Source organism: Marmota marmota, unplaced genomic scaffold, assembly GCF_001458135.2.
Source record: "Marmota marmota marmota unplaced genomic scaffold, marMar, whole genome shotgun sequence".
Taxonomy (NCBI): domain Eukaryota; kingdom Metazoa; phylum Chordata; class Mammalia; order Rodentia; family Sciuridae; genus Marmota; species Marmota marmota.
Window position 1 is genome coordinate 4,035,304 of NW_026000142.1, and position 13,536 is coordinate 4,048,839.

Below are 13,536 nucleotides of genomic sequence, written 5' to 3' on the forward strand. Positions count from 1 at the left end.
TTCCATCATCTCTCTCTCTACTTCTCCTCTCCTCCTCTCTCTCTCTCTCTCTCTCTCTCTCTCTCTCTCTCTCTCTCTCTCTCTCTCTCTCTCTCTCTCTCTCTCTCTCGGCCTTTTTGGTAGAAAGAGGAATTCATTTGCCAGGAAGGATGATCCCATAATATTTCTTCTGGGACCAGCACATGGCCTTTGCTGATTCTCTGGCCTCAGTGCAGTCTGTTCTGTGCTTCTTGTCTGTAGTACGGAAAACTGGATCTAAACTAAACTAAACACCATATAGAAGTCCAGGCCATAGGTACCAAAAGTTTTTAGGCCATATTTTATCCCCAGATCAGTGTATTCCTGGATTCTAAAACCAAATTTTCCACTACCTGAGAAGTTATTTTTTTCTTAATTTATACTCCTATATTTTTAGAACTTTTTCCAGAATTTCCTCTGCCTCAGCCCCACAGACTGTAGAATGGGAGGCAGTCTTTTTATTTATTCTGATGCCAAAGGATCTGTCAGTGCATCTGCTTCTGAAAACACGGTCTTCTCCTGTGAGCTGCTTCAATGCCATGGCTGCTTGGCCCAGTCTGTCTCTAGTTTCCTCCACCCAGATGTTTAGACAGAGCTTATGGGTGAGAGTTCCCATATGGGAGTGTCCTTTTAAAAAAAAAAAAAAATCTTAATACTGTGCCATTAAGGAGAAGAGGAAGACCTTCAGGTCTCTTTAATATCCTTCCATTTTGAACAATTCCTCAATGTTCCTTGGTCTTCAATATCTATAGATATTTTTAAGGTTGCAAGCCAATTATTTTATAGCAATACTCAATTTTGGGGTTTCTGACATGTTCCTATAATTAGATTCAGATTATCATTGAGGTATTTTTGTTAGGAATATCATGGAAGTGATGTATTCTTATTGCATCCTGTCAGGTGGTGCATAAATTCTGTTTGCTACATTACTAGAGATGTTGACCATGACCTCTTAATCAAGGTCATGTCTACCAGACTTTTTCCACTGGGAAGTTTACTCATTTTCACATTATACTCAGTTTTTAGAGGGAAGTACTTAAAGACTATATAATTCCGTTTTCTTCATCAACTTCTTACCCATTAGTTTTAGCATCTCTGTATGGTTCTTGATTGAATTAATTATTATGATAGTTGCCAAGCAGTGATTTTATAATTTCTTCAGTCCTTCTCCCTCCATTTATCCGTTGGCATTCCACTGAACAGAAAAAATTTATCCTCTTTTCATATATATCAATCCGAGTGTATCAATTTCTATTTGTAATGGATTATGTTTGTATAATGTCAAAATATTATTTATTTTTAGGTGTAAAATCTCACAGTTTTGGTTGGTGAGAGCCATTTCAAACTGTCGTGCTCATTCTTTGAGCACTTTCTGTCACAATAAGATGATCTAGGCCCCTCTTTACCAGGCATGGAGGTCAATGTCTGTGTCCTCCTCTCCCCACTTGAACTCCAACATCCGCACACTGCCTAAACCTGTTGGAACTGAATTATTCAGGAAGAGAGGGCAGAAGGATGATAGACATAGATACATAGACAAATAGACTGGCCTCTTTTTTTTTTTTAAATGTTCTATGTATGTACATTGGGAAATAAAAACCCTAGCTCATCAATCTATATCAAAACAGGTCTTTGGATAATTAGCAATAATAGATAAGCCCCAAATAATTTAATTTGGGGGATTTTTTTTTTGTTGTTTTCCATTGATATTTAATACAGGTCCATTTACTGTTTTGAGAACTCAGGGCCTCCAGCCCTGCATTTTCCAGCTCTTCATTCCACTCCCACCATGTGCAGTCTCGCAATTTGATAAACTTTTTGCTATTTTAGCATTTGCTATAATCTTAGAATCAGAAGCTTAACAAGGAACCATATTCTTTATCCTCATCTTCCCACCTTCTTTTGCTATGAGATGGGTTAGGAGATGCATGGTTCACGGAGCAGTTGGTGCCATCACAGAGTTGAACATTCGCTATTTCTCCTGTGTGGAAGCCGTATTGGGATGAATACTTTTTGCTCTTCTCTGAGACTGGAAACTATCCCCATGGCTACTCTGCTTTGGTTCTCAGGTGCTTTACTCTCACTAGGATTGGTGAACTTTGTCACAGCATGAAGACAGAGCCTGACAGCCGAGGGGAGGAGGCTTGCTTCCTTTTAAGTTTTTCCACATGAATGGGAGAAGACAAAGAATTTAAGACAAGTTGAATTGTCTGAAGCAGTTACTCTTGGACAACTTTGTATAACAGTGCTGGATGGATGGTTAATGTGTTTCTTTTCCATCCTCGTCTTCCATATTTTTTTAAAAAAAAGTTATTAGAGACTGAAATTTTTAAAATAGGTTTTCCAATTAGGCATATATACATTTGGATTTGAATTTTATTACACTAGAGCCCTAGAAAATTGCTAAATTTATTTGAAATCACTGAAACATGATGATATAAGGACATAATAGGAATTTAATTCTAATTTCAAGAGAATCTGATTTAGGAAACCACATAATACTGAGAAATTTGGTAGTCATAAATTAGAAGTATAATTTTAAGATAGAAGCCATGTACAATTTTCATAACTTTAGACTGATACGTATTTTCACAGCTTAACTGGTCTTAAAATTAGCAATTCCTTTTTTTCCTGCTTCCTGTATTTTATTTATTTTCTTTATATATGACAACAGAATGCATTACAATTCTTATTACATATATAGAGCACAATTTTTCATATCTCTGGTTGTATACATAGTATATTCACACCAATTCATGTCTTCATACCTGTACTTTGGATAATAATGATCATCACATTCACCATCATTAATTACCCCATGTCCCCTCCCTTTCCCAGCAATTCCTGCAGTTTTTCTGGAACAGTACAATTATTTTTAGGGGAATTTTTTAATTATCACAAATTTGTTGGCATATATTTCTAATGTATATGTTTCTAAATATGGGTTTTTTGAGCCAATATTATTTATTCAATGGATTGAGAAGACTTCCTAAAATATTAATAAAATCTAATAATGGTTTATAAGAAGATAAAAATCCTTATCAGTGTTTGAATCTGAGGAATGATCAAATCATCAAGCATTAGTTTTGTTTTTTAAATTTATTCTTTCTAGATGTATGTGACATACATACATGGAATAAGTGTAATTTGATCTGTTGAGAGCCACAGCCGAAGGGGCCCCAGCAAACTTCCAGCTGCCAGCAAACTTCCAGCTGCTGGCTGATGATTGGCTCACAGCGGCCCCAGCAACATCTAGCTGATTGGCTCCTCTGCGGTGATGCTCATTGGGCTGTTTCCCTGCCCTTTCAGACCACGGAGCTGCTCATTGGGGGACTTTTTTGGCTCCACCCACGCGACCCAGCCAATTGGCCTCCAGAGCAGGAGGATGGGGGAGGTGGAGAGGCTGGTGGTTGAGAGAGAGGCTTGTGGGAAGCCGGTGGTGGCAGTTGGGCTCTGAAGGTTTTCCTGAGGAGCTTTTTTGTTTGGTGTGTGTGTGGTTCTAAAAATAAAGTTAGTTTCTTTTGACAAGTGGCTCCTGAATTGTGCCCAGCCAGATTGTGGCATTGATCCAATTAGGATCCCATTGTCATAAATATGTGGTCCAAAACTGGTCAAAGACAGAAAACTTAATATAATACTGAATATAATAAGATAAAAATACTTAGGAGTCTCAGACACCTCTTGTATTTCATGTATTTAATCTCAAGTGCACTGAAACAAAATAGAACCCAGTAAAATATTTTCTCTGTACCATCTCTCTCAGATACTTAGAATCCTATCAGTTTTTCTAATGAAATTTCAAAGTCTTTGCTTTTCTTTTTCTCCCTTTACAAAGGAATAGGAAGTGTTTCCATGTAGCATACAGTTGGGCTAACCCTGTCCTTCTTTATTGCAGATATCTTGTCCAGACTTTATGTTAGAGCTGTGATTATTGATTCTCCTTAAGCCTTTTGTTCAGCCTCTGTTTTTCACTCAGTTTTAAGTGCTGTTAATAAACTTATTTCCTTTTATCAGTCATAGTGTATCCTCTTCAGCTTCATGCATCAAACCCATAGTTTCATCAGAAACTTTTAATTCCCTGAGTGTCACTTCTCTGGACCTTGCCAGCATTTGCTTTAATGCCATTTACTAAGGGCCTACTGTGTGCCTAGTGGGTGCCAGCCAGTGTACCAGATGCTGTAAGTGTTGTAGGGAATTAAATAATTGTGTCATTGTCCTCACAGAACTGATAGTCTAGTAGGAACAACAGGTATTCAGAAAGTATAGTAATTGCACTTGCTAGTAATTAAACAATTATTAGTATAGTAATTGCACTTGCATGTAATTAAATGATTATTGCAAATGTATGAAGTGCTTTAGAGAAGAGAACAAGAACATGAGTTCTTTTGAGGGAGTCTTGATGGTGGTATTGAGGCTAGGGATGAGGATTGAGTGCACATCAGCTGGTCATGATCTGGGTCGAGGAACATTTTAGGCAAAGAATGGTCCTTGCTCTTTCTGCATTACTTTCTGCTCAGAATCAAGCAATTTCATACTACTTGAATGTTATTGGTTTGTGTGGTTTTTTTAGTGCTGGGGATGGAACCCAGAGCCTTCTGCATGATGGAGCTCCATCCCTAGGCCTCTCACGCTACTTAGCCATCTTATGTGCTCAGTCTCACTGGGGTGCCTCTTACTTCTTAATGAACTTTTTGTACTTTTACACCTTTCCATAATCCTGATTTTGTGGTGTCAACCTATTTTGGAGCTTCTAAGTCAAAGTTGTTAGATTGGGACCCACCAGTAGCAGGCTTTCAAAGACTAATTTGTCTCTTGCCCCCTACACTGTTATTCTCCTGTTTTCCTTCCCTCACCTCCTTGGATTTTCTGGGATTTTTATAGGAAGGAATCCCAAGGCAAAGGTAGATGCCTTAGAATATTCGTTGCTATTGAAGCCCTGCCCACAAACATTTGAATTTTGTTGTCTATCCTAGTGACATTAAGACTTAGGATTGAAAAATGCCTCTTCTTCAGAGGAAGTTTCAGTATTTTGCTTTAGATCATTGTAGAATATGCATATTAGCCTTGGAGTTTGTATAATCTATAACTGTGCTTCATATATGTGTCCCACACTTTTCTACTTTAAATTTCTTAATTTAAGTGACTCCTATATATCTAAGTTGAAAGTTTTTTGAAAAGATAACACATTGATATTCAGCATTACTAACAATGTGTTATTACCAATAGTATGAATATAAATAATCCTGCAGCTATACATCAAGAGAACCATCATTGTACTAGTACAAAATGATCTGTGTGCTTTTCTGATATGGGTTATTATTTTTTATTAGTATGTGTACTAGCTGAGTAGCTGATCCAACTATTTGGCCTTTATTGAGTCAGAACCAATTTTGTAGCAGAGAAAGAAAACATACTTGCTTCATTTGACTCTTCCTTTTCTCTTTAAGTATGGAATAAAAACTAATTATAGCATTTGTATGTAAGCAATTATTAAAATGAAACTAAATTGAAAAAATATAAATGTTGACCAGTAGTTGACTGAACTTTCACCATTTTATTTTTTTAAAATAGATGATTAACACATTTCATTTTTTTAAAAAAAATTATTATAATGACACATCCTACTTAAGATTAAACCATTTTAAGTTTATACTCTAGAAGTGTTAAGTACATTCACGTTGTTATAAAACAGATCTCTAAGACTTTTTTATCTTGCAAAACTGAAACTGCCTGTTAAACAACAACTTCTGATTCCCCTCACTCCCTCATCCCCTGGCAACCAGGATTCTATTCTTTGTCCCTATAAATTTGATCATTCTAGGTAGATCATATAAATGGAATCACACACTAGATATCTTTTCGTGACAGCAGTGTCTTCAGGGTTCACCCACATTGTAGCATGTTTAGAATTTCCCTTTTTTAAGGCTGAATAATACACTGTTGTATGTATATGCCATATCTTCTTTATCAATCTGTTAATGAATGTCGGGATTTCTTCCACCATTTGACTACTGTGAATAGTGCTACTATTAATATGGATGTACAAATACATCTTTGATACTCTGCTTCAATTTCTTGTGGGAAAACTTGGATTATTAAGTCCCAATCTTAGTAGGGAGATAGGTACTCTTAAATAGTTGAACAATGTGAGACAGAACAATGGAGGTAGGGAAGGAAAGATACCTTTAAAAGTCAGGCAGATGATAATCTGTTAGCTATTTAAGGCTATATTTGTCTGTTTTGATGTTTCTTAAAGTATTGTCCATGAACTATCTGCATTGGAATCTCTTGGAATGCTTGTTAAAAATTTAGACTTGTAGGCCCTTTACTAGACTTCTCAAGTCAGAAATCTCTTCTAAGACTAAGGAATTTGCACCACAAGTGATTCTTATGCACACTGAAAGGTGAAATGCACTGCCCTGCCACTGGCAATTAGACATCTCAGGTTTTACCTTTATTTATGCATATAAAAGCCCAGGATTCCTTGCTACTTGTAGCCCCTCCCTTGCTTGCTTGTTTTTGTGGCCAGTCCATCTAGGCTAGCATATGACTTTCACTTTTATTCCTTTCCTTTTTTGTATGAGCATTTTAAATATGACATAGCATATTATAATCCTAAGGACTTTCATGTGTTCGTATTATATAAGTAAATGACAAATGTGACATCTTTTAAAAATTTTTTTCCATGTTTAATTGGTGGGTTATAATTACACATAATAGTGGGAGTCATTGTTACATAGTTATACATGTGCATGATATAACAATATAATTTGGTCAATTTAATTCCCCAGTATTTCTCCTTTCCCTCACATCCTACCTCCCCCAGGTCCCTTTACTCTACTCTATTAATCTCACTTCGATTTTCAAGAGATTCCCCCACACCACACACACACAAACCTTTCTTTTACTTTATTCTCTCTAGCTTCCACATATGAGAAAACATACTACCTTGACTTTCTGAGTTTGACTTTTTTGACTTATCATAATGCCCTCAAGTTTCATCCATTTTCTTGCAAATGATATAATTTCTTTTTTTGTAATGAGGATTGAACTAGGGGAGCTACATTCCTAACCCTTTTAACTTTGAGACAGCTCTCACTAACTTGCCCAGGCTGGCCTTGAACCTATGATTGGCCTTGGACATGTGATTGGCTTTGAGTTTACAATCCTCCTGCTTCAGCCTCCTAAATTGTTGGGATTACATATGTGCACTTCTGTTCCTCGTTTTCCTTTAGGTAACAGGTGTCAACAGAATCCTGACCAGGCTCCTGGGCAGGTCATATTTTTAATCAATTAGTACTTTTGCTTTCTCTCTATTCCTCTTTTCTTCATTATAGTGGAAAACAGAAAGGAATTAAATTAACAGAATTAGAAAAATGGAAGGGAAAACTAAGAAGAACTATAGGAGTTTTAAATGTATGTTAAACTGATTTGGACAACTTAAGTTTTGATAAGTAATGGAAGCAGCATGATATTATGGAATAATTTGGCATCTTCAGCAGCCTTGTTCAATTAATACAATAAAGCCTACCTCAAAACACTGCCAGAGCATGTAAAGGCCCGTCCTGTCAACCTCTATGTCTTAGTCCATTCTGCCTGCTGTAACAACATGCCACAAACTGAGTATCTTGTAAACAACAGACATTTACCTCTCATAGTTCTAGAGGTTGAGAAGTCCAAGATCAAAATGCTGGCAAATTTAGAATTTGGTGAGAGCCTCCATTCTGGTTCTAGCTATGCCCTCACATGGTGTGAGGGGAGAACTCTGGTGTTCAGCTCCTCATAAAGGCATTAATTTCCATTTATAAGGGTTCCACTCTTATGACCCGGTCACTTTGCTAATACTGTCACATTGGGGATTAGGTTTCAGCATAGGAACTTTGAGGGGACACAGATATTCCATCCATAGGTTCTCCAATGCTGAAGATATGGCACTTGCTACATGAGAAAGGCAGAACAGCAGTTCACACCAACATTTAAGACAAACATTTATTTTACCCCAACTTCCTCCCTGCTTCTCTGCAATTAATATTTAATTTGGTTTCTCAATCTTTATGGCAGTCTTTTATTGTATCATTATTCCCATTTTTCAGACGAGGAAATTAAGACTCTGAGAAATTAAGTAACTTGCACAAGGTCATAAATTTGGTAAAGGATTTGGGTTGAGTTCTGACAGATTTCAAAGCCATTTTCTTTGTATAGTGCCGAGCTGCCTTGTGTATAATGAGTATGGAAGATTGAAAAGGAGTTAATGGTGTGGCCTTTCCACTGTTCTTTCCACTACTTCACTTGGTGAATGACTAATAGGCAAATACTCCCAGAGGGTATTTGCATTTTAAAAGAGGAGCTCATTAACTCTAATGAATCTCTAATTGGTAGAATTGGTGGGGGAGATATTTTTAAGTGCTGGGGCTTTCTCCTGTGTCTTCAAGGTACCTAGCTGTCCTTTTCTACTCTGTAGATTATCAGCTACTCTGGAATTAGAATTATGTAGTAGAATGCAGCAGCAAACTGCCAAACTGCTAGTCAGACCCAAATACAATTGAGTGAATTTATATGGAGTCAGGAAAAAAAAAATCATCAAAAGGGATGTAGTATGGGTTAGCTTTGTGTAAAATGAGTGTTCAGAAGCAAATGAATTTGATAATATTGAGGGTCTTCTGAAGACTTAGGTAGAAATAATATGTTTTGTAATCAATTTTAGCTTCAGAAGTGTTATATAAGCATTTCCTATAGAGTGTTAATGAGTCTCTGAAACATTTTTAATAGATGTCAGTTAAATAAAATGCTCCATAGTCAAATACATTGTGAAAAAACTTTAAAATTTGTTTACTACAGAATTTCTCAGATGGTAAAGTACATTGGAAAGCAACTATAGAATTTATACCCTACAGGTTTTTCTCATACTTCTGACAAGAGAAAAAATTTTTTTCCATGTGAACCTCTTGGAATCAGTGTTTTTTAGGTTGCATTCTCAGATATGGAATTCTAGATTAAAACTCTAACTTAAAAAAAGAAAAAGAAATGAACAGCTTTTTGTATTCACAACTTTTTATATGCAGTGGGCTCCAATCAAGTCCACACCAGTCCCTTCCAGTCCTCTTGGGCCTACAAAGGGCATGCTAGTAATTACAGCCCTCTGCTTGAGAGGGAAAAAGAAATGGATGGAGATCAAATTCTCATCTGTATTGCCTGGAAAAGTGGTGTTGAAGAACGAGGCTTATATCAGGGAGCAAAAGTGTTTCGTAATCTGAATCTCAGAATTAGCTTGAGTTACATTCAGTTACAGGATACGTGGGGCAGGCTTCCCCAAGCCAAGGTCTGTCCATTCAGAGGTTCAGAAGAATGTGCTGTTTTGGAGAGAAGGGAAGAAGGGGCAGAACCATGGGCAGCCAGCCAGGTCATCCCAAACTTACCACACCACAGAAAGAAGAGTGGAGAGAGGCCTGGAGTGAATGCTAATGGAGCAGAAAGAGTGGGAACCAAGTATCTGTTCACTTTCCCACCTACCACTAAGCCTCTGGACAAGCCTCCTCTGAATGGTTCAAGGAGGCATTAGTGTTCCCTTCCCATGCCTAAGAACTTCTCCCCTTTCCACTTTCCCTTGTATCTAATGATCACTTTCTACCATCTCCTCCCATCTTCACCCAGGAGAATGAGATCATGATGGTACTCTAATGGCTGTCTCTTTCCTATGCCCTTGTATAGTTCAAACTTTATTCAATTTTTTGTCCCAGCAAAGGTGGAACACATATATTCCTCTGAATCAGAGACTAGAGAACTGTAGCCTGCCACCTGTTTTTGTAAATAAAAATTGTATTGGAACACAGCCACACTCATTAGGTTAGATATTGTCCGTGGCTGCTTTTGGCTGCAATGGTAGAATTGTGAAGTTGTGACAGAGACCATATGGCCTGAAAAGATTAAAATGTTTACTGTCTGGCCTTTTACAGAAAAAAAAAAAAAAAATCAGCTAACCTCTAATCTAAGCTATAGGTGAATTTCACTTTTTTTTTTTTAAATTTCTGAAAGAGCTTTAGAGGTGTGTGTGTGTGTGTGTGTGTTCCTTATCATTTATTCTAAATAAAAGCTACATTTTAAACAAAGAAAATTACATGGTTATGGTACAAGAGGAATTTTTGTCACTTGTAAATGTTTCTAGCCTCACAACCTTCTAGAAGAATATCCAGGAGACTGTGTTTGCTTTACAAGACTAGAATGAAGGACAGAAGTTTGCTCTAGTCAGAAGTATTTGGCATCTGTTCCAGAAAGAGAAGAAAATAGAAAATCTGTGGGCCTCGGAAAGCAAAAAAGAATTGGATAGAAGTGGGGATAGAGAGTCGGGGCTTAGGTTTGAACAGCACAGAGCTTTCAGAGTTTCCGTTTATGCTCTGGGCTCTTCCCACCCTGCTACCTAACTCAGAGACTTGGTTCCTCCCACCTCAGCCCTTAACCACCTTTCACCAGACCTGAGACCCTGGGGATGTTAGGAAATGGATTCTGCCTGCAATGGGACTGCCTTCTACCTGGGAGACTATGGGTGAATCACTGAGTACCCATTAGAGTTTACTTACCTGTCAACTAGGGAAGTACAAGGGAGATATTATTGTGCCTACCCAACTAAATAATAAAGTTTAATGTTTTTTAAAAAGGCTATGAGGGGCTGAGGTTTGTGGCTCAGTGGTAGAGCACTTGCCTAGCACATGTGAGGTGCTGGGTTTGATCCTCAGAACCACATATAAATAAATAAATACAATAAAGATCCATCAACAACTAATAAAAATATTTTTTTTAAAAAAGGCTTTGTGAGCATTAAAATACTGCAAAAAAAATGCCACAGGTTTTGTTCTTTTTAAATGACTGACTTATAAATGAAATTTTTGAATCTATTCAGCATAGAAGTGAAAATTAACTGATATTTGAAGATGATAATATCTTATTTCACATTTCTCAGCTCCTTTTTGTTTATTGTTGAAGTATCTAGCCTCTATGTGGATTATAGAATATATAGACAGTAAATTAACTTTTACCATTATAAAATAATAGAAATAACTTTCAAAAATTATATTTTATTGCAACCTATTATTTCCTTTGTTGTTTCTTTAGCCTTCATTTTGTGTCTTTGTTTGTAGATAAATAAAGTTGCAGATGGCAATTTTCCTTGTAATCAGTTATTGTCCTATCTGAGTCATCGCCAGACATGGCATTTCAGTAAATAGTGATTCTGCAATTGCTTCCAGGCAGATGTGTTATGTGATGTCAAAAACACTAGCTGATAACCTTTCTGGTTTTTCAAGCAGTAGGGAGAATGGAGAAACTTTTGTGTAGATACACACCTCAGAAAATGGCAAAGTAAATAGATTTGTACTCAATGGTTTCAGTTGATTACAGTGTTTGTGTGGCTATGGGTGGAGTAGTAATCATTTTTAACGATAAATGATCTTTCTTAGAGTTAATGACTTTTCATATAGTGGGTTATGCATATTTTCTCATACATATGTACACATATGTGGGTTTTTTTTTTTTGCATGTGCATTATTAAACTCCACCTTGACCTCATTATATAGAGATCTATATTACCTTGGCTGCTCATGTTATATTGGTCTCATGTGCATAACTAAGGAAAATAAACTCCTTGTGCATTCATTTTTCCACTTACAATTGAAGGTTGGTTATTGAATCCCTAATTTTCAGAGAAAATGGGAATTCTAAAAATAAGTCTTTTCTTGTTGTGCCAATAAGTGGTCAATGTAAAGTCACTTAAAATCAATCAAAATATCCAGGTGTAGCAGTGCCTGTAATCCCAGTGGCTCAGAAGGCTGAGGCAGGAGGATTGTGAGTTCAAAGCTATCCTCAGCAAAAGCAGGCACTAAAGTAACTCATTGAGACCTTGTCTTTAAATAAAATACAAAATAGGACTGAGGATGTGACTGTTGTCACGTGCCCCTGAGTTCAATCCCCAGTAACCTCCTCAAAAATCAATCAAAATAGTTGTTTGACATCCTAAGTCACAAGAGTAGATTGATTAAAAATTTCATTTAACAACAATAAACTTTATTATCTATAGACATAATTAAAAAATCCCTAATGCTTTTTAATGTGTTTTTAATTTTTAACTGATTTTAAAATTTAACAAATTATATCACAATTATGAATTCTAGTAGCAATTGAATTAGTAGCAATATATCAGAGTGGTATTTATTAAATTTTCCTTTTAAGTTTCACAAAGTTTTAGAAGAAAGACATTACTACTCCAATACAGTTTTTGTTCATTACCAGGAAGTCTTTTGTCACAGATTTATAGGCAAGAAACCATAAAAATAAATTCACTAATTTATTCAATTAATACTTATTGAACTTCTCTTATGTGCTGGACCCTGCCTAACAATAACTTTGCATACAACTGAGAACAAAGCTGATCCTCGGGAATGTGCACTGACATGTTTAGATTGTAAACACTGTGGGGAGTTAAAATATCTTAAGTAATTTTAGTTCTTGCTTCATGATTTTAGAATTTAACAGGGTTTTATTTAATCCTTTGAAATTTTCATGAGGCTCCTTCTTGTTTACAGTCATTGATAAACTAAACTTTCGTGTTTCATAAGGAAAAGCTAAGCTCCCCAAAGATTTTCATGCTTTATCTTCAATCAACACTTGTGACCTTGTATGCTAACACATTCCTAACCTGTAGTGTCAGCCATGCCATCACCATCATCCATGAATTTGCTAATTGTCCCTGTTGGGGACATTCCTAGGATGGCTTAATTTGGGGGGGGAAGAACAGTTTACAATTTGCTAATTTAGCTTCTGATTATGCTTCAAAAAGTAGGCTAATTTGTTGTCTACCTATCATGTGTTAATCATCACCATTAGCAATAATTAATAAATTAAAGCAGGTAATTAATAAGTTAATCATGCTTATACTTGCCCAACTATATTTATATCTGTTCTGGGTCCTTCCAGGCAGCTTAGTAACCTAGTTCATTTAGTAATATAACCCACTCAGGTACCAACCTTAGAAATTAAAGTATTAACTGAAGACTAATTTATGCATTTGTTCATTGTTCTTTCCTGTGGTAATGATTATCTGGCATTTGGTTAATTATTACATAGAAAAGTACAATATCTACTCCAAGGCAGATCCACAAAAGCACAAACACTCAATGAGTAAACCTTATGGGCTAGGGTTGTGGCTCAGTGGTAGAGTGCTTGCCTAGCGTGTGGAGGCCACTGGGTTCAGTCCTCAGCACCACATATAAATAAATAAATTAAATTAAGGTGTTGTGTTCATCTACAACTAAAAAAAAAATAACAATAAAAATAGAAAAAGAGTTGGGCTGGGGATGTGGCTCAAGCGGTAGCGCGCTCGCCTGGCATGCGTGCGGCCCGGGTTCGATCCTCAGCACCACATACAAACAAAGATGTTGTGTCCGCCGAAAACTAGAAAATGAATATTTTTTTAAAAAATTCATTCTCTCTCTCTCTCTCTCTCTCTCTCTCTCTCTCTCTCTCTCTCTC

At 36.6% G+C, this 13,536-nt stretch overlaps 1 protein-coding gene across 4 annotated transcripts in view; it reads left to right on the forward strand.

The window, feature by feature from the left end:
- Umad1 (UBAP1-MVB12-associated (UMA) domain containing 1) overlaps nt 1-13,536 on the forward strand; it is a 227,200-nt gene that overhangs the window by 154,706 nt on the left and 58,958 nt on the right. The gene's annotated exons all lie outside the window — the stretch shown is intronic.